Source organism: Podarcis tiliguerta, assembly GCF_965153285.1.
Source record: "Podarcis tiliguerta genome assembly, chromosome: W".
Classification (NCBI taxonomy): Eukaryota; Metazoa; Chordata; class Lepidosauria; order Squamata; family Lacertidae; genus Podarcis; species Podarcis tiliguerta.
In genome coordinates, this window is record NC_139552.1 from 16,520,861 (window position 1) to 16,540,780 (window position 19,920).

The following is a 19,920-nucleotide window of genomic DNA, read 5'->3' on the forward strand; positions in this document are numbered from 1 at the left end:
TGCAGCACTGTCCGTTAATTACCGGACGGGAGTGTTAATGCTAGGCTAGCACAGTCTTTCCCTGCCCAAGATGGCCGCTGCGAAGGCACGAGGTACACTCAAAATGGCGGCGCCCGTTGCCTCACTCAAAATGGCCGCCACGAAAAACCACGTGTGAAACCGGAGGTTGACCGCTTAGGCGCGTTGCCGGGGGACCGCGAACGCACAGAGATGCGGAAACTATCGCTGGAGCGCCGCAACCCTCTCGGGGAATTGAATTTAGTTAAATCGAGGGGGAAGGACGACCGCACCGGAAGGACACCCTGCGCCCAAGCAATTGCGAGCCACCCAGAACGCTTCCCCCCAATCCGCCGTGCCAAACCTAATGCCGCTGCAGGCAACGGCGTGCTGCGAGCGCTGCTAGCGCGATGTAAGCCAGAGACCCTATCACTTTCGGAAGACTACGGCAAATGACCCCACACGCGATCCACGACTTGGAAGCTCAAATTAAGACAAAGTAGAAACCTCTGTGAGCGCGGAAGCAGCTCACACCTGAGTGTGCTCCGCTCCAGCCGCGGCCGGTGATCCAAGGCGGTTGGGCCAGCGATCTGCAGGGGACGGCTGTCGCAGGCAAAGGTGAGCTCACTGGAAGCGGTGATCGACTGCGACACAATGCCCCGAGATGCGAAATGAAGGAAAATTCCCCGCTGCAGCGGCTGGCTGTAGCGCGTCCTTCTCCGCTGTAACGGCTAGAAGGAGCCAGTACTAGCGGCGGAGAGCAGCGGCAAAGTAAAAGGAAAAAACGGCCGACAGGAAAATATTCAAACGGGAGCGACCGGTAAGCGAGCGGCAAAAAATCCTGTAGCTGCAGATCCTGAAACAAACGAGCTGCTGCTGCGGAGAGAAAGGGGCGAGCCTGGGGCTGCCCCGACCTTATATGGGGCTAAGGACCGCCCCCCGAGCCAGCCGATTGGCTGACCGGGGGAAACCTAAACTAATGAAGGGAATCCCTGGGAATCCCGCGGGGCTGACTAGCCCCGCGATAGTGCTGTTGTGGGCGCGAGCCCGCAACCCCACCCCCTCTCTAAATCGGGAGTGGCTTTAGCACTCAAAGAAGTAATTCAGGAGTGGGGCTCGCTCAGTCTTGCATTGCTCAAGTGATGCCTAAAGAAGGATTGCTGGTTTGCACTTCCTGGGTCTGATGATGGTGCTGTGTGTGAAGCCTGCATTGCTGTCCAAAGAGATTCCCAAGCACACCTTTTAGTGCCGGAAGTGTCACTTGTGAATGCTGCCAAAGAATAAGAGGAGAACAGTTTTTAAGTGCCCTTGCTGAATAGGGGCCTAACGAGCCTTGTCCATCGGATTTGGGAAACAGCTGTCTTCTTCGTCCTATGACAGCCACAGGTGACACGACCCATGTTTAAATGCATAATTTGGGATCTGTTATGTACTGAGTTGAATAGGATCCAAACTGCAGCAGTCTGATTGGTCCTAGAACAATAGGATCCAAAATGCAGCAGTCTGATTGGTCCTAGAACAATAGGATTCAGAATGCAGCAGTCTGATTGGTCCTAGAACAATGCAGCAGTATGATTGGTTGGCAGGAACCACCCAATCATGCTCCAGATAGAAGTGAATCCACAACCTGATTGGCTTACAGTAGAATTCCGGAATTAGCCAATCATTTTTTTAAAAATAATATTTATTTCATTTTTCACAAATACAAAAAATTAAAAAAGACAAAATACAATGGAATAGAAGAAAAAAAGAAAAAAACAAGAATAAAAAGAATACATAGAAAACCTCCCCCCCACCCCACCAACAAGAAAAAAGCAAATAACAGACATTTAAAAAAAGAAAACACTTCCATTTTTCAAAATTCCATCCTTCTGTAACTTATTTCCTCGACCTCCTCCCATCTCCCTTTTTGTATTCCAATTATTAATTAAATCAGCAAATTCTTTCCATCTTTCACTGTTTACTCACTTATTTATCTTAATCCATTTAAACCTTATCCTCCCATCAACCATCTAGAAAATTATCTAAACTCCAATCTAATAAAGAGAGAAAAGAAAAAATCCTTAAGTCTTATACCCTTAAATCCTAATGTCACAAATCCATATCATATTTCCACTAAAGTCCAATAAATTCATTCCACCATCTCCCAACATTCCTTAATTATGCAATTTTATACTAAATGCTGTTTTAGAAAATTCCCAATTTTTCCCCACCATCTCTTCCCCCTGGTTTCGGATTTTATCAGTCTTTTCTACTAATTATCAGTCTTTTCTGTCATTTCCATTAATTCCCTCAACCCGGTGCTCTTATGTCCGAGGCTCTTAAGTCTTCTCCCTGGTCTGCCTGCAAGTTTCTTTCAAAACCTAAAATTAAATCCCAAAGGGGTTTTTTCTCAGCGGCTCCTTTATTCAATTTCAACATGCTTGCCCAAGCTGCATGTTCAAATTTATAATCCAGAAGGTATTCCAAAGCATACTCCACAGTCTCTTTGAGGTTACGGAAATCCATTTTTCCAAGCTTTCCCGCAGTGCAACCCTCCAACAAAAAATCCATCCATCTTGCCTTACTCAGTCCAAGTGGGGCACTGCCTCTCCAGATCTGACTTTCAACGTCCATAACCTCGAACTTCAATTTATGTCCATCAATTTGAAACACTGAGGCCAAGGCTTCCACTTGAATTTCATCTTGCAGAGACAAAACAGGTTGTTTTGGTTGTCTCATCCTCTTCTCCAATACTTGCCCTTTCGAAGTTGGTTCCACATCCCGAGCAGCACCTGTTGAATTGCTCACTTTCTATTCCAAAGCAGAAACATTTTGTTCCAAGCCCGAGACACTCTGTTCAAGAATACCCACTGTCTTTATCACTTGTTCCAACAGAGCAGTTATTTTATCAGCCATGTTCCCAGGAGCTTCTTGTTTTTCCAGTGTTATCTTAAAGTTCTTCAAGGCCACTTATTTCACAGCCTCCATGTAATGGAATTTTCCGCCTCAGAAATGTAACAGTCGCAACAGTTTCTGAAGCTCCCTCTATCGGCAACAGTTTCTATTTTTTGTTATTTTCAGTTCAGAATTCAGTTACAAGATTACAGATCAGCTCCTCTTCCTTCCAAATACCACAAAATCAATACGAATATATATATATCTCTGTTCACCCGTCCATCAAGATGTGCTCCATTCCCCGTTATTTTTTTTTTAAAAAATCATAAAGCCTTTTGACAGCCCGATCCCAGGCTCGAGACAGTGGTAGATTAAATCATCTTCTTCACTGTCCTGCAGGTTTCAATCGTCCACAAAAGAATTCCCCCCTCTTCCCCTGCTTCCGAGGGGGTGTTCAATATCTTAAATGGTGAAAGTTAATACTTTACAGAATACTTTTCATAGGCTTCAGCTTACAGCGGCTTTGCTTTAATCTTTTTACAAAATGGAAGGTGGACTTCCTGTCCACTTCACGTTCAAGTGCCAAATCCAAATATTTGGTAATCCAATTCAATTTACTTACGAAAATTTACTTAAAGTCCAAATGTCCACAGGAAAAGTCGGCGCTTTCTGGCAACAGCTGTGCGGCTTCACTCCCTGAAAGTAGCGGTTGATTCAATGTACCGCGCTACTCACCCCACGTCGCTCCGGAGCCCCGAAACTGGGTCTCCCCGCGAGTAGGGGAGGTGCAAAAGTTACGTGCCCAATCCCAAGCCCACGGTCTTCTTCCGACCGTGGTTTTTCACGGGTCTCCGCCTCGCCGTGGCGGTCAGACCCTTGTTTCCCGGGAGCGGATTCCTCCGAGACGGAGGAAATCCGCCATTATCCAGAAGCGCCAACCCGGAAGTCTGGAATTAGCCAATCATGTGCAGCCCATTGTGTAAATAATGTATATAAAGCAGATACTTTGAGGGGACTTTTATTCATTCCTCCTCACCACTATGAGCTGAATAAAGAGCATGAAATCACTTTGCGACTCTGAGTATATTTCACTGGTGATGAAAGTGGGATCCCGCTGAGCTGACTGCCACACACAGCACCGCAACACCGCCACCTGCCGCACTGCTGCCTCACACCGTGTATCCAGGCTTCAGCTCCGGGACACAAGGAACTCAGAATGGCAACCGACAGCAGCTTCTCGCTGTTCAACCCAGCATCTGGAGACTGGGAAGCGTACGCCTCCCGTTTCACCTTCCTCCTAGAAGCCAAAGGGGTCACTGACGAAGAAGACACCAAGAAGAGGGCGATATTCTTCAGCGTCTGCGAAGAGGAGACGTTTGAAATCGCCCGGGCTCTCCTTGCGCCTGAAGACGTCGCCACGGTTCCATACAAAACAATAATGGAACAGCTGAAGGGGCACTTTTCACCTCAGCCCTCAGTGGTGGCTCGTCGAAATGCTTTCTACGCAAAGCAGCAAGCCCCTGGGGAAACCATAACTGGGTTTGTGACCTCTCTCTGCCAAGCCGCCCGGTTCTGCAACTTCTCAGAGCTGGAGAACATGCTTCGTGACCGCCTCGTCGGTGGCCTGAAGGATGAGAAGCTGCAACGACGTCTCTACGCTAAGAAGGACCTAACGTTCCAGGTCGCTCTGGAGGAGGCCTTGGCAACGAAACCTGCCGAGAGGTTGACGCAAGAGGCATGACCAAGCCTGCCGTCCCAACCGAGGGTCCACCACGAAGACCTCACTGATGACTCAGGATCCGACAGGGAGGAGGTGCACCGAGTACAGCAGCGCACTCAAGCAGCCCACATACCACAGCTGCCTCGACGAGAAGGAGGGAACTGCGCAAGCTGCGGGGAAAGTCACGAGAGGAGGACCTGCCGTTTCCACAATGCAGAGTGCAGGCAGTGCAGAAAATCGGGACACATCCCCCGGGTGTGTCGGGCTCGGCCCACCCGATGCCAGGCATCAGATGACCCATCCAAGAGCCCCAGGCCCAACGCACCAAGGCAACTCGACGGAGCTCACGGACTTCCAGGTATACCAGTTGCCCCACCCCAACGTAGAGAAAATTTATGTAGAGGTACAGATAGAGGGGGCCCCATCCCGCATGGAGCTTGACACGGGTTCAACTCTATCCATAATCTCGGCAAGGACCTTAAGGAAACTGTGTCCTACTGGGGGTCCCAAACTCAGACCGGCCCCATTCACCCTCCAGGACTTCCAGAAACGTAAGGTCCCCACAATGGGGGTGGGGACCTTCAGGGTGCAATACCGAGGGCGGACGCGGCAACTGGACTTGCTTGTGGTCAAGGGCCCCTACATTAGCCTACTGGGATTGGCATGGTTTGGACCACTGGGGCTAGCCGTCACCGGGGTGAACCACACTAGCTTACAAGTGGACGTGGACGCCATATGCAAGGAATTTCCGGGGGGGTTCGATGGGAAATTGGGACAGTATACGCCGCCCCCCCCCCCCATTGCTCTACAGCTTGACCCCACAGTACGACCGGTCAGGCTCAAGGCCCGCCGGGTCCCGTTCGCCCTGAAACCCCGTATAGACGAGGAATTGGACCGGCTCGTGGAGCAAGGAGTGCTGGAGCCGGTGCCTAATGCCCCCTGGGAAACCCCAATCGTCACACCCGTCAAGCCTAATGGTTCGGTCCACATCTGTGCAGACTACAAATGTACCATAAACAAGGCCCTCATGGCCCATGCAAACCCAGTGCCAGTGGTCAGCCATGTCCTTACCACCCTGGCTGGGTCGAAAATTTTTGGCAAGCTGGACTTGGCCCAAGCATATCAACAGCTGCCAGTAGATGAGGCCACAGCAGAGGAACAGACAATTGTGATGCACAGAGGAGCGTTCAGGGTAAAGCGGCTGCAATTCGGTGTCAGTGTGGCACCAGGCATATTCCAGAATCTAATGGACTCTCTCCTTAAAGGGATTCCTGGCGTCACCCCCTTCTTCGATGATGTGTTGATTGCCGGGCCCACACCAGAGGAGTTTGAGGACCGCCTCCGCACCGTTCTGCACTGTTTCCAGACGGCGGGTCTCAAGGTGAAGCGGGAAAAATGTCTACTAGGAGTGCCTTAGGTGGACTTTCTGGGATTTATGGTGGACGCAGAAGGGGTCCACCTGACTGGGGACAAGGTACGGGCCATTTGTGATGCCCCAGCGCCCAAGAGCAAGACTGAACTTCAGGCCTTCTTGGGACTATTGAACTTTTACCATTCCTTCCTTCCCCACAAGGCGGCGGTAGCAGAGCCCCTACACAGACTCCTGGACAAGTGGGCCCCTTGGGTGTGGGGCCAGTGCCAGGAGGCCGCATTCCAGGCAGTCAAGGACTTGCTTGTCTCAAACTCAGTCTTGGCACACTTCGACGAGAGGCTGCCGGTGGTGCTGGTATGTGATGCCTCGCCCTATGGCATTGGCGCTGTCCTGGGACACCAACGCCCAGATGGAAGAGAGGTACCGGTGGCATACTTTTCCCAGACACTCAACGCAACCGAGCGGAACTACTCGCAAATCGACAAGGAGGGTCTGGCAATCGTGAAGGGAGTAAAAAAATTCCATGATTTCTTGTACGGCCGGCCCTTCACTGTGGTGACTGACCACAAGCTGTTGCTTGGCTTGTTTGCCCCCGAAAAGCAGACCCCCCAAGTGCTGTCTCCTCGAGTCCTCAGGTGGTCAATTTTCCTTGCCAGCTACCAGTATGCACTGATAGCTGGGAAGGTGATGGGCCATGCGGACGCCCTCAGCAGGCTACCACTACCGGAAACAGGCCCCGACCCAAGAGGTTATGAGCCTGGAGCTGCTTCCCGACCGCCCCATTCAGGCACAAGTAGTTGCACACCATTCCAAGAAAGATAGGGTCATCTCCCGGGTCCTGGACTGGGTGTGGAGGGGATGGCCCAGCAGCAGCCCCGGGCCAGAATTCACCGGCTACACAACCCGCAAACATGAACTGTTGGCCCACAAGGGGTGCCTGTTATGGGGAAGCAGGGTCGTTGTTCCCCAGCTCCTCCGCAAAAAGGTCCTCACAGCCCTACACGAGACACACCCAGGGGTAGTAATGAGGCAAGGAAAGAAGGGCTACCCTTATGCTATTCATATAATCAGTTATCAGTAATCAATATATTCATATATGCTCACATATAATCAGGGTTTACAGTATTTTTATAATCCATTTTGAATCAAAGGAAAGCTTTTGCCTTAGCTAATTACAAACTGCTTGGAACAGCAATTTAGAACCGCCCTTTCTCCTAGAAAACATCCTTGTACCCTGAACAAGGGGAAGACATGAATCAGAGACACTGGTACAAAATCCCCTCAAATACAGGCTAAATTAATCCACAGAACAGGAAGAGCTAAACCACAAAAACTCCAAAACTCTCTGTTCTGTTAGAACTAGGGGAAAGGTTAGACAGCGCATCATTGCAGGCAACGGAAAGCAGAAGTAGAACTCTGCGCTTGACCAGGAGCCGTGAGCATGGCAAGAAGCATGCTAATTGGTTAATTTTCGCTGGCGATTCGTGACTGTCTCATGATTGTCTCATGATCTGTGATTTGCTGTGATTTGGTCAGGTATAAAGACCTCATGATTTCTGTCTCTCGGGATCCCAGTTCTTTGGAAGAGATTCCACTGGGTCCTTATTGCTCAGCAATAAAACCTCACCTTCCTTTTCTCCAAAGCTGTGTCTGCCTGATCCTTGTTCACTCTAAGTGGGTACCGACTATACTTTCACATGCTTCATTTGGTACCGTGATCGGATCACACAGGCCAGTAGGGTATCCTTTTTTACCGAAAAAGAGCCTTGCCCAAGCTGGGCGGGAAATACGTCGTTGGATCTCGCTTCACCTCCCAGGTGCCAATCGGACATTTCCGACGGAGAGAAGCAGCCGCCAGCAGCGTGGGCCCCGTCAGGCAAAAGGCAATGCGACCGAGGGGAGAAATTGAACGCGAGCCAGCAGGAAAGGCGCACCAGGAAGGAACTCACAATGAGTTGAGATAATAACGAGTAACTGATCACCACTCAGAGCTTACCCACCCAGTATCCTCCCGTTAAGGAAAAAAAAGGGGGGGGAGGTGTCCCAAAGGGAAGGGAGGAGAAGCTGGGCAGGCCAAAGGAAGAGGTTTTTGCAGTAAGGGGTTTGGGAAGAAAACAGCTGTGGGGGTGTGATTTAAAAGTGCTGTGTGTAATTCTCTGCCAAGTTTGCCTTTCGCCGCAGTCAAAGGGGGGCGAAAGGGCTGTGTGTGTGTGTGGTTGAATGAAAGTGTGTCCCGGGACTGTGGTTGAAATGGAAGGGAGTGTTTGAAAAAGCAGAGACTGTGAATAAGCGGAGAAAGTGCTTGCCTAAAAGCGTGGAGGAAGTGTGCTGTGGGTTTTTTTCCTGTTTCTATTTTTGAAAGCTGCCTGGTTAAAAAGCATTTTTGCCTGGTGAAAAAGGAAAAGTATCTTGCAAAAGACAATGGGGAAAAAATGTTCAAAAAATGTTCAAGGCTGTACTCCATTAGAATGTATGTTAGAGAATTTTAAAAGAGCCTTCCCGGAAGAAGCAGGAGGCGTCAGACCCAGCAAGGAGGTTTTAAAGAAATATTGCCAGCTGGACTGGCCCCGCCAGGCCAAGAAATGGCCTCCTGAAGGAACCTTTGATATTGAATTATGTAGGTCAGTTTTGAATTCAATAATGCGAGAACCGGATCTGTATAAGGAACAGTTTTTCTATATCCATAAATGGACCAATGTATGTATAAAAAATCCAGTCTGGCTCAGAATGAATAGAGGAAGTGGTAACAGCTGTGAGATTTTCACTGTGAGGCAGGGAGCCAGGAAAACCACAAATTCTTCAGCAACTGACAGTAAAATTTATGTTGCTCCGGAGGAAGAAGGACTCCCCCCCCCCCTCCGTATAACTATACCAGTAGAAATCCAGCAATACTGCCGCCTCCTGGGCCAGTACCCGCAGCTCAAAATACACAGGCAGGGCAGTCCTAGCAGATCCCTGTGCCCAACCAATCTCTACCAACTCTCTGCAAGCCACAAATAGCACTTTACTGGCTGCCCCCCCTTCTCTGGCACCGCTAGCTGCGCCAAGCCTTCCAGATTTGCCTTCCCTGCGAAAACAAACTGCGGCTTTTAATCAAAGTGTGCAAACCTCCCCTCCCGAAGAGAAGTTTATCCAGGATATGTCAGCTTTGCAGACACCAGCAGAGGGAGGGGAAGGAGGAGCCAGCTCATTTCAAATGTCTGGAGCATGGGGAGAACAACCTAATTCATTGAAAACCCCAGAAAGCCATGGAAGTTCTAATTTATGTAAGTTAATGGATGCTATAACAGATTCTGGGCAAAAATTGGTCTTAAAAATGAGACAAAGTGATTTGCCTGGAGCATCTCAATCATGGCATAGCCCGGCCTCCCCTGTTTTTCCAAAGGGAGGTTATTACCTGCGGAATAACAAAGGGGCACCTGCGCCGATGCTTCCCCTGAGGGCAATCCTAGGGCCCCAAGACCCACGTCCAATGGATGGGCAGGGCAGACCAACTGTACCCTGGCCTGCAAGAACTGTTACCTTGCAATACGTTCCTTTTACAACAACAGATTTATCGAATTGGAAAACACATACGTTAGCCTTTTCTGAGAAACCTCAGGCCATGCTAGATTTAGTTGCTTCCATTATGGTAACCCATCTGCCTACATGGCAGGATTGTAGACATCTTTTGATGACCCTTTTTACCTCCGAGGAAAGGAGAAGAATAGATGCCACTGCAGATAACAATCTCAAAGCTCAGGTGCCCAATTCTGAAAATAACCCGGATGCTTGGGTTTGTGCCAGATATCCACTTTCAGATCCAGGTTGGGATCCTGATAGGGACAAGGACGCTTTGGACAATTATTGGCAGGAAGTTTTAAAGGCTATAAAGGGTGCTGCCAGGAAGCCTACAAATATCTCTAAGGTCTCTGAAATTATTCAACACAGTGATGAATCTCCCTCCAATTTTTTTGGAACGTTTAATGGAGGCATATAGGATTTATACCCCTTTTGACCCAGAAGCCCCAGTAAGTAAGCAAATGGTTAATGCAGCATTCGTGGCGCAGAGTGCTCAGGATATAAGAAAAAAATTACAGAAATTATAAGCTTTTGAAACATTAAATACGGAACAGCTCCTAGCAATAGCCCAAAAGGTTTTCCTAAACAGGGAGAATGAGGTTAAAAAGGACAGAGTTCGGGAATTGAAGCAAAAGGCAGTGTTTTTGGCTGCAGCCATCAGCCAAGGCTCAGCATTTGATGCAGGTGCCCAAGGGAGAGGTTCAAATAGGGCACATGGACAAGGAAGAGGAAGGGGACTGCCATTAGGAAGAAATCAGTGTGCAATTCACAGAAAGGAAGGTCATTGGAAACAGGAGTGCCCCAACGCAGGGGAAACAGAGGGACAGCAGGATGGATTCAGGGAACAGGGGGGACATGGATGGGGATCGCAGCGGGGAAGGATGCAAGCAGGAAGATATGTGAGGAACAGAGGAAGTAGCAGAGACTTTGTTGGATTAGCGCAAGTGGAAGAATATGAGAATGAGGATGCATAGGACAGACTGGGCTCGACTCTTTCTTTAGGCTCCCAAGAGCCCATGGTCTCGGTCAAACTGGGGAGCCGCTTAGTAAACTTCATGATTGACACAGGTGCGCAATTTTCAGTGCTCACCAAGCCATTAAAAGCAAAAAGCAACCAAGCAGTAACAATTGTGGGGGCCACTGGCAATAGGGTCCTTAAACCGTTTTTACAACCTCAAGAATGCCAGATTGGAGGGAAAACCCTTACACGTCAATTTCTTTATGTGCCTGAATGCCCCATTCCCTTGCTGGGACGTGACTTTCTGTCAAAAATTCAAGCCCAAATTACCTTCACACCAAAAGGGGCAGAAATGAAATTACCCCAAGCTGCTACAGGGATTGTTACAGTAGAGGTCCCTAGAGAACAGGCCTGGAAAATGATGATGGCTTTATCAGATAAGGACCCCCAAAGAGAAATGAATTCAATTTCACAGATTCCAAAAAATCTGAGAGCCCCACCTGGAGTATGGGCAGAGGACAATCCATCAGGCATGGCAAAGAATATAGCACCATTCATAATAACCCTAAAGCCTGGGGCAAAGCCAATAGCAACTCGGCAGTACCCTATCCCAAGACAAGCAGCAGAGGGAATGCAGATGCACATAGACACGTTTTTGCAATATGGACTTTTGGTAAAGTGCCAGTCAAGCTGGAATTCTCCACTTTTTCCAGTTCGTAAGCCTAATTCTGATCAGTTTCGCCCAGTCCAAGATCTGAAAAGGATAAATAATTTAATTCAGACTCTGCATCCCTGCTTGCCCAATCCTTATAATCTTTTGGGATTAATTCCATCAGAGGCAACAGTGTTTACAGTGTTGGACTTAAAAGATGCATTTTTCTGTTGCCGCGTTGCGTCTCAGAGTCAGCCAATTTTTTCATTTCAATGGGAGGATCCTTACAATGGGACAAAAACCCAGTTAACATGGACCCGCCTGCCTCAAGGATTCAAAACTTCGCCAACACTTTTTGGAACAGCCCTAGCCCAGGATTTGTCTAAATTCCCATCAGTACCTGGGAAAACGATTCTTCTACAATTCTTGGATGACTTGATACTTGGGTGTGATAGCTACGAGACTTGTAAAAAGGCCACAGAGGATTTGCTTTATCTCCTTTGGGAGGCAGGATACAAGGTGTCTCAAAAAAAGGCTCAAATTTGCCAAGAGACAGTGAAATACTTGGGTTTTCACATTTCCCACCAGCAGAGGGCGTTGGGATCTGAAAGAAAGGAAGCCATTTGTATTATTAAGGAACCCACAAGCCGCTGGCAATTGCAAGGTTTTTTGGGGGCAGCCAGTTTTTGCCGCATTTGGATCCCTGATTTTAGCACCCTAGCAAAGCCTCTTTATGAAAGCACAAAAGGCAGAGAGAATGCTCATTTTGAGTGGCATGCAGAGCAAAGGAAAGCCTTCAATGCATTAAAATCTAAACTGATGCAGGCACCAGCCTTAGCCTTGCCAAATCCGGATAAAGCCTTCTATCTCTTTGTTCATGAAAAAAGTGGGGTGGCAGCAGGGGTCTTGACTCAGATATTGGGAAGCTGGAAGAGACCTGTAGCCTATTTGTCAGAACAGCTGGACGCAGTGGCAAAAGGATGGCCACCCTGTATGAGATCAGTAGCAGCCACAGCCTTGTTGGTTAAAAAGGCATTTAAATTCACTTTTGGACAGGAAATTTATGTGAATGTGCCTCATGCTGTTTTAACATTAATGGAATACAAAGGAAGTTATTGGCTTTCCAACGAGCGCATGGCAAAATATCAAGGGCTTTTATGTGGTAACCCACGAGTACATTTGCAAGTTGTAAACACCCTGAACTCCGCCTCCTTGCTACCCCTTCCCGAGTCAGTGGACCATGAGCCTCATGATTGCATTCAAGTAATGGACGCAATTTACTCTAGCCGTCCAGATTTGCAGGATGAGCCTCTAAAAGACCCTGATGTAGAATATTTCACAGATGGAAGCATCTTCATAAGGGAAGGGCAAAGGAGGGCTGGATATTCTGTGGTTACCCTCAGTGACGTCATCGAAGTGAGGCCTCTGCCAGTTTCAACCTCAGCGCAGAAAGCAGAACTTGTGGCTCTAACCAGAGCTCTTCAGCTGGCAGCAGGCTGTCGCGTAAATATCTATACAGACTCAAAGTTTGTTTTTTTAACTTTACATGCCCAGGGAGCCTTGTGGAAGGAAAAGGGACTCATAGGAGCAAAAGGAAAAGCTCTGAAACATGGCTCGGAATTAGAGGCTCTTTTGGAAGCTGTATGGGCTCCGAGAAAAGTTGCGGTCATACATTGTCGAGGCCACAGCAAAGAAACCACAAAAACCGCAAAGGGAAATCAATTGGCAGATTTAGCTGCAAAACGGGCTGTTCTATTACCACCGCCCCCTGCCTCTATAACCACTTCTCTTTTTCCTACAGCAGTTGATGTAGAGCAAATAAAACCTATTTACACAGAGGCAGAAGCAAAATGGGCCCTACAAGAAGGGGGGGTACAGAATCCCACCACAGGATGGATGGTTTATCCTACCAGACCAGCGAGTTTTTGTCCCAGAAGCCTTAGGCAGGGACATAGTAAAACAATATCATGAGTCCACTCACTATGGGGCCACAGCATTGTGGGAAAGCCTGAATAGACAATTTTACATAACTAGGCTATCCCAGCTGGCCGAAGCAGTGTCACATGCATGCCTTCTGTGTGCCAAAAACAACCCCAAGCAAGGCCCAGTGCCTCCACCAGGAATACAACAAACAGGCTTAATGCCAATGGAGAATTTAATAGTGGATTTCACAGAAATGCCCAAGGCAAAAGGTTTTAAAGCGCTTTTGGTCTTCACATGTTCACTCACGGGCTGGCCGGAAATCTATCCCGCTAGAACAGAGAAGGCCCAGGAAGTCGTAAAATGCCTCCTAACAGAAATCATCCCAAGGTTTGGTCTACCAAGATGTATAGGCAGTGACAATGGCCCAGCTTTCGTTGCATCAATAGTGGATGGTGTATGCAAAGCCTTACAAATACAATGGAAATTACATGCGGCCTATAGACCTCAAAGTTCGGGAAAAACAGAAAGGATGAACCGGACTCTTAAAGCACAGTTAGCAAAATTGTGCCAGGAAACTCATTGTAAATGGGTAGACTTGTTGCCTATAGCTTTGTTTAGGATCAGATGTTCACCAACAAAGAGACTGAAACTTTCCCCTTTCGAACTTTTGTATGGGAGACCCCGTCCAATAGCTACAGGAATTACAGCAGACTTAACTCAAGTGGGGGGGGGGGGGCAGATAACAGCAGAGCAAATCCAGGCTTTTTCTCGTATTTGTCTTCATTTAAACAGGTGGTGTCTCAAACGCACGCCAATCAGTCTGGCCGATCCAGTCCATGCTTTCTGCCCAGGAGACCAAGTTTGGGTGCGAGAGTGGAAAAGCGAACCCCTGATGGCTCGGTGGAGAGGTCCCTACACAGTGCTGCTGGCCACGCCCACAGCGGTAAAGGTAGCAGAGGTAACCCTGTGGATTCATCATTCTCGTCTGAAGCAGTCTGAGGGTAATTGGAACTGTGAGCTGAACCCGTCTGACCCTCTGAAGTTGAAGTTCACCAGGAACCCTTGCACCTAGCCCCTCCGGAGGCGGGCAGGAGCACAGGCATCGGGACTACAGGTCTGCTCTCACTGCACCCGGAAGCCAGTGAGTCTACGCACACCGGAAGATTTGGGAGCTGCACCAGCATATGGGAGGACCCCTACCAGTTAAAATATCAGTCAATCCCAGATTTCAGCCAGATTTTGCATATAAACCCCTAGTACAAATAACAGTAACAAGGGCAGATAGAAGGTGGGACATTCGTGATAAGTGGGTGGATTGGTTGACTGCATACGGTTGTTACATTCCTTTCTTTTTCTGTGAATTCTACATACAGATTGGGCACAAGCAGGTCCAAGACAATAGTGTCACATACAGGGGGAAGAGTACATGCCAGGGGAACCAAGGAGAGCCATACGCAGCTTCTCCTACCCACCTCTCCAAGGGGCATTTTCCCGCGCCATACTGGTCACTGTAGCCTTTTCCCCTCCACCACCCACAGGTCCCTTCAAGGTAGCAGTTGCAGAGTGTATACAGTGTGAGTTGACCTCTCCAGCCTGACCAGAACTCGGGGACCACTGATAAATCCACTGGGTGCGGCCGAGCCGGAGGCTAAATCTCGCCTAAGGTATGTTCTGGTACCTGCTACCTTATATAATTCTTGCAACCTCACTCCTTCTGGTCCTGATCATTCTCTCCTGCATATACAAGAAGGATTACAGTAGTGACAACAACCCAGAACCAGAACTGATACAGTTCAACCCCGAAGGCCCACAAAGGGAAAATGAGAATGAAGCTCCTATTAATCTTGATGTGCTTGTGGCTCCAGAGAGGCCCAATGGTAGTGGGTAATGCCTTTATAAAGCATGCTGAACACATGTTCCAAATATATGGAGAGAATGCTACCTTATATTATGAGCACCCAAGGAAGGTAGCAGACAGGTCCCTTATACCAGGATTAATCAAGGATCCTGATGTTGTTTTGGCAGGCCTACTGTACAATCATATTTTTTTTTAATTCTTTTTATTGAGCTTCTCTTAAGAAAGAAAAAAAGACCAAAAGGAAAAAAAAGAAACAAACAAATCAACAGATTCATAAGCATTATCCGTACATAACACAGAAATAACATTCATTACCGTTTTTGTCCTTTTCCTTAAAACATTATATTTTTAAATATTTAAACCTTTTCCCTACACCTCCCTTGACCTCCTACCCTCCCGTTTTCGGGTTTCTTAATAAGAAGTTCTTTCTTTTTTCTGCAGCTATTAATTGTTACTGGTTTGCGCGTCGTAAGACTTATATCAAACCTGCTATAGTTTTTAAGTCTCTGTAGTTACCTTCAATGTATACCATAAATTTGTTCCAATCATTAATAAACTTTGTATTTTTTTGGTTTCTAATTTTTTGTGTCATTTTTGCTGACTCAACATACTCATATAATTTTGCTTGCCAATCTCTGATCGTTGGGATATTTGGGCTTTTCCAATTTTGTGCAATTAATATTCTAGCGGCAGCCGTACCATATTGGAAAAATGTCTTATCTTCTTTTTTGATTTCGTTCCCAATTATTCCTAGTAAGAAGGCCTCTGGCTTTTTAGGGAAGGTGTATTTAAGTATTTTTTTTAACTCATTATAAATAAGTTCCCAAAATTTCTTCATTGTTTCACAGATCCACCACATATGGTAGAAATTACCTTCTTTGATTTTACACTTCCAGCAAGCCTTGTTTCCTGTTTTGTATATTTTCCCTAGTTTTGCCGGTGTGTTGTACCACCTATACATCATCTTTTCCAAATTTTCTCTAAGTAAAACACATGCCGTGAATTTCATTCCACTAGTCCATAAATTCGACCACTTATCATATTCTATATTACGTCCCAGGTCCATTGCCCATTTTGTCATGACCTCCTTGATTTCTTAATCTTTAGTATCCCAATCTAATAATATGTTATACATTTTAGATAATAACTTGGATTTGCCTTCAATTATTTCTATCTGGAATTTAGATTTTTTCTCATTTATCCCTACTTTTTTTATCTTCCTTCCATACTGCGTTTATTTGATGGAATTGCAGCCAGCCTGTTAACTTGTCTTTCAACTCCTCATATGTTCTCAATTTCCATCCACTCTCTGGTCTTATCAGTAGGTCTTCATATGTCAGTCTTTCTCCTTCCATGTTTGCTTTTTTGGTTGTTAAAATATCAATTGGGGATAACCACCAGGGTGTTTTCCATTCCAAAAGTTTTTTATTTCTCTCCCAGACTTCATATAGTGGCCCTCTAATAAAGTGGTTTGAGAAACCTTTATGTACCTTTTCTTTATTTAGCCATAGATAGGCATACCAACCGAACCTGTTGTTGAAGCCTTCCAGGTCTAGCAGGTCCGTATCTTCCAATCTTATCCAATCTCTGATCCAACAGAGACAGGAGGCCTCAAAATATAGCTTCAGGTTAGGAACCGAGAAACCCCCTCTTTCTTTCCGATATGTTAGTAATTTGAATCTAATTCTCGGTCTCTTCCCATTCCATATAAATTTCGAAAGAGTTCTTTGCCAATCTTTAAACATTGAGGAGCCTCTAATCACAGGGATGTTTTGGAACAAAAATATCATTCTTGGGAGTATGTTCATTTTTATGGCCGCCATCCTTCCCATCCACGAAAGTTTTACTCTGTTCCACGTATCTAAATCTTTTTTAATCTCCTTCCATGTTGTGAGATAATTATCCTGAATTAGATTTATATTTTTTGTGGTTAGCCAAATTCCTAAATATTTTATTTTTTTAGCCACCTTGATTCCGTTCTGTGTCTCCAGTTTTTCTCTTTCGTCTTTTTCCAAATTTTTAGTCAACATTTTTGTCTTTAATTTATTTAACTTGAAACCGGAAAGCTTGCCATATTCTTCTAATAACTCCAGGGCCTTACTAACGCTCTTCTGCGGTTCTTCCAGAGATAGCACCATATCATCTGCATATGCTTTTAGTTTGTATTCTTTCATTCCAATTTTGATCCCTCTAATCTCTGGTGTGGCTCTAATCTTATTCATTATTACCTCCAATCCCATAATGAATAAAAGCGGGGATAGAGGGCATCCCTGTCTTGTTCCTTTTTCAATTTTGAATGAATTTGTTAAATTGTTATTTATAATCAGTTTGGCCGATTGGTTTGAATAGATCGATTTTATTCCTTCCATAAATTCACCCTCTAGCCCTGCTTTCTCCATGCATTTTAACAAGAACAACCATGAGACATTATCAAACGCCTTCTCTCCGTCTATGAAAATCAGCGCCGCAGGTACCTCACTCTTACACTCCAGATATTCTATGATGTTTATGATATGCCTCACATTATCTTTGAGGAACCTGTTTGGGAGGAATCCTGCTTGATCTTTATGTATTAAATTTACTAGGCACTTTTTCAGTCTGTTTGCCATCACCTCTGCAAAAATTTTATAGTCGTTATTTAATAGTGATATAGTTCTATAGTTTTTTATATTTAATTTGTCCGTGTCCGGTTTAGGGATCATCGTAATATGGGCCTCTTTCCACGTCTCTGGTATCTTACCTCCTCTTACTATGTTATTCATAAGGTCACATAACACTGGCGTTGGTTTTCTAATATTTTATAGTATTTGGCTGGCAGTCCGTCCGGTCCTGGGGCTTTCCCTAATTTCACCTTCCTTATCGTATCCTGGATCTCTTCTGCATTTATAGGTTTATTTAGTTGAATTCTTTCTTCCTCTGTTATGGTCTTCCCACTGTAGTTTTCAAAATATTCTTCTATCCGGGTTGTCTCTTCGTCTTCCTTTTTGTACAAGTTCTCATAAAATTTAAGGAAATTTTCCTTTATTTCTTTTGGGTCTTCTATCAGTTGTTCCTCTGTTCTTATCCTATTTATTACATTTTGTTTTTGCCTTTTTCACAGTTGCCAAGCTAATAATTTACCCGTTTTATTAGCCGATTCAAAATATTTTTGTTTCATCAGCTTAATTTTCCATTCAATTTCTTGACTTGTTAACATTGAATATTGTGTTTGTAACATTTTTATTGTTTGTATATTTAGTTCGTCTTTCGGGTTTGTTACTAATTTTTTCTCACATTCTCTTAGCTGGCTGAGGATTTCCTCTTTCTTTTGTTCTCTTACTTTCCTCTTATAGCTATTTTGCTGAATAAAAAACCCTCTTAGCACTGCCTTACTGGCATCCCAGACTACATCTATACTTGTTTCTTTATTAAGATTCAGACTAAAGTAGTCTTTTAGAGTGGCTTTGGTCTTTTCAATAACGTCTTCACTCTCTAGTAAATATTCATTCATTCTCCATCTAAACCCGTCTTGAGATACACCTTTTATTTTGAAGACATTGAATTATGATCGGATAGGGTTCTAGGTTGGATTTCACACTTAGAAGTTCTTAATGTGAGTTCTCTTGAGATCCAGATTTGATCAATTCTGCCCCAGCTCTTATGTGGCTCTGAGAAAAAGGTGAATTGCTTCTCAATTGGGTGTTTATATCTCCAAATGTCTACTAAATCTAAATTTTCCTCTAAGTTATTAAAGGATCTTGGCAGCTTCCCTTGATTACCTTTTTTCTTTTCTGATTGTCTATTTCTGGTGCCTGTACTCCATTAAAATCACCCAGTAATATCGTCTTGTTACACTCTAACTCCAATAATATTTGTTCCAGTTTCTTAAAGAACTCCAATTTATTCAGGTTCGGGGCATATATGTTTATCACATTGAGTTTTTCACCCTGAAAGTTAATTTGGACCCCCCAAATCCTTCCTTCATCGTCTTTGCAAATTAACTTGGGTTCCCATTTTTCTTTGACATATGTCACTACCCCTCCTTTTTTTCCGGCAATGGAGTTTATAAACTCAACGCCTAATTTTTTGTTTATGAGGATATGTTTATGCTTTTTAGTCATGTGTGTCTCCTGTATACATATCAGATCAAGGTTTTTTCTTTTCAAAACATTCATGATTTTATTCCTTTTGGTTTTTTCATTCAATCCATTCACATTCCAAGACAAAATTTTCAGGTTCATTATTGTATTTACTTTTCAAACTACAAATAACAAATAATTTAAATTTGAGTGGCTTTGTTTTCTGGTTCCTCTTCCTCTTCTTCTTCTTCCGCTACTCCCTCTTCTTCCACCTCTTCCTCGTCTTCTTCCTCCCTTCTTTTATCTTCCTGTTCTTTTCCTTTCTCCTTTTTCCTTCTTCTCTCCTCTGGGTCTTCGTTTCTTCCTCCATATCTCACCTCCACTTTCCCAAGCTCTTTCTCGTATCTACGCAGAAACTTCCTTACTTCTTGGGTCTCAGTAATTCTGAATCTTTTTTCTTTATAGGAAAAGGAGATCCCCTCAGGGAACTCCCATCTATGTTGTATACCATTGTTTTTTAACACATTTACTAGCTGTTTATATCCTTCTCTTTTGCGTAGGAGTCTAGTTGGTACTTCTTTAAAGATGATAATTAGCCTGCCTTCAATGATTAATTTCTTTTGATAACTTGTTCTTAATGTCATGTTTTTCATTTCCATTGAATTAAATATAACTAAACAGTCTCCTGGGACTTTTCTCAATTTTACTTGTGTAGACCTTATTTTAATCCTGAAGGCATTTTCAATTTGATAGGCAACCTCCTCCTCTTTCAATTCTAACCATTTCGCTAGCTCTTTTGTCATTTTTTCTTTTATATTCTCATTTGTTTCTTCTCCTACTCCTCTAACTTTTAAATTTAGCTGTTTTTGTTTCATTTCAATCATTGCTAAATTATCCAAGATTTGGTCTTGATTTCTATTCAGTTCTCCTATTTCATCTTTTAT

At 45.1% G+C, this 19,920-nt stretch overlaps 1 protein-coding gene across 1 annotated transcript in view; it reads left to right on the forward strand.

Annotated features, from left to right (window-relative positions):
• Nucleotides 1-4,903: 4,903 nt before the first annotated feature.
• LOC310668850 (four and a half LIM domains protein 1-like) overlaps nt 4,904-19,920 on the forward strand; it is a 217,032-nt gene continuing 202,015 nt past the window's right edge. Inside the window, exon 1 of the mRNA XM_083422203.1 lies at nt 4,904-4,952. The gene's annotated coding sequence lies outside the window, so the exon portion shown is untranslated. The remainder of the gene's footprint in view (nt 4,953-19,920) is intronic.